This window comes from Aethalodelphis obliquidens, unplaced genomic scaffold (genome assembly GCF_003676395.1).
Source record: "Aethalodelphis obliquidens isolate GAN/ISIS:26980383/991018 unplaced genomic scaffold, ASM367639v1 scaffold73, whole genome shotgun sequence".
In the NCBI taxonomy this organism is placed as follows: domain Eukaryota; kingdom Metazoa; phylum Chordata; class Mammalia; order Artiodactyla; family Delphinidae; genus Aethalodelphis; species Aethalodelphis obliquidens.
The window spans coordinates 1,213,301-1,215,490 of NW_020838017.1; the positions used below are offsets into that span (position 1 = coordinate 1,213,301).

At 37.5% G+C, this 2,190-nt stretch overlaps 1 pseudogene; it reads right to left on the reverse strand.

Moving 5' to 3' along the window:
- Positions 1–797: 797 nt before the first annotated feature.
- On the reverse strand, positions 798–1,748 carry LOC113612182 (developmental pluripotency-associated protein 2 pseudogene; annotated as a pseudogene).
- Between the last annotated feature and the right edge of the window lie 442 nt (positions 1,749–2,190).

The window sequence follows — 2,190 nt, forward strand, 5'->3', positions numbered from 1 at the left end:
ATGATCTCAAGCTAGAGGTGAAGAAAACTCTGGGTTCCTTAGAATAGTTTAAAATTCAATGTTAGTTCTAAGTACAATATGAATAAATACAATTTCTGAATAAACATACTCATTCCAGATGCCTATCTCAGTACCTGCTATGATGGGATAGGTACCTACTCATGGTATGTGCTCAAAAAGTGCTTATTAAAAGTGAAATGTCTCCTAGAAGGAAGGCAAAGATGGGAGAGATGGCAATTTAAATACTATGTACAGAGATGCATGGTTTGTGGGCATCTTGGTTAAAATGTCCAACTGGTAAAGCATTTCAGACAACTATCTGAAACTAGTAGTCGCTTTGTCAGCTCAAAAGAAAACAATACCCTATCTGTAGTTATGGAACTTTATGCTCATACATGTAGTTGATATGAAACCTAAATGTTCTGCCCACCCTGTTGGTATGAAGTTATTTTAAGCATATTGTGAACAAGAGAAAAAAATCATGCTTAGTTAGCAAAATTGCTTAGTATGTTAATTTGCTCGAAATTTGATGTTTGGTTTTATGCACTTTGTTGCTATTAAGATCCTTCTATTTTTATATAGATTTCAATAATTCAGTAATTTTTTTTTTTCTAACAAACATTTTTTTATATTGAGGTAAAATTGGTATATAACGTTATGTTACAGGTGTACAACATAGTAATTCGATATTTGTGTATACTACAAAACTGATATAAGTCTAGTTACCATCATTACCATACAATTACCCCACTTCACACATTTCATCCACACCCCACCCCTTCCCCTCCGCTAACCATTTATTTTGTATTAAGACATGGCCCATCTAAAAGCAATGATGTTGGTATGTCCAAACTAGGTTTCTTCTTCTTCCCCATTGCAATTAATCTTTTCATAATTTTCTTATTCCTCTTAGCACATTCAGGACATAACATATTATCTTCTAGGTCTGGGGATGGGAAAGTGCAGGCAGGTAACATGAAGAGAGAGATCATCCTCCTGGGAGTGTTAGGCACCCAGGTCTGACCTGCATGGAACTGCAGGCGAACCCAACCTTCTGTGTCTGCCAAGAGTGGTCTGCCATGGACCACACACCACCGGACACCGGAAGCTTGGGGCAGAAAGCACTCAACAGAGGTAGGCAGGGGATGTGAATTTACAGCCTTAGGTTGAACAGCTCTTGCAGCAATTCTTGACCATGCTGCCAACATGGCTGCCTGAGCTGAAGTTATCACTTCAACCATGTTAGTCCTTTCCTCATTCTCACTCATCTTCCTTTTCTGAACACTTGCTGTCTTGGTCACCGTCTTGTGTTTCCCTGGACATGACTGCAATCTGGCCTCCCGTGATGATTCAGGAATATACTGATCTTTTTCAGGATAAGCATGTTTCTGGAGTCTCAGATAAACCTCTATTTTCTGACCATCGGTACTCAAATTAAGTTGTTGGCACCATTTCCGCAAAGTGTCCCGACTCACGTTGTTAATTGGAGGCAGTATGGTTGGCAAGGGATAAATTGGTTTACTACAACTAGATGTTGGGCAAGCTTTGAACTGTTCATCTGTTTGAGGAGGATGAACTTGGTTATCTGGACTCAGTGACTCCACTTTGACTTCTGAAGTTGAAGAAACACTTGGTTCCGTTAGATGGTCTTCAACAATTTCCTCATTAACTGGAATCAATGTAAGAACCATATTTTCTTCACCTAAGACCTCTTCAAAGAAATTCTTCTCACAATTTGGGTGTGCCATTCCAAGGAACTCTCAGAGAAAGGCAGAACCGGCAATGTTAAGGATATCTGCAATTTAATCCTCTTAACCTCAATAATTCAGTAATTTTAGAAGCATTGTTTCAGAAATTATAGTTGTCACAGTAAACATCCTGTTTTTCTACGTGCATTGTACAAATTTTTCATTCATTATACTCCTTGTGGTTGGTTGTATCTAATGCTAACTGTATTGTTTTGTTACATCAGACAAACACCTTTTGTGGGCCAGGAAAAAAAAAATCACTTTCTCTGTTAAGTGAGTGTATGTGTGTGTGTGTGGTGTGTGTGTTTAAAAGACAATTATCTAATTGTACATATAATTATCTGATAAGAATAATTAAAAGTTTATATACATGTATTATACTAAGTAATAGGGATGGCTTCCCAGGGACTTTTATTTAGTACTTATTTCTTTAACAAATTCT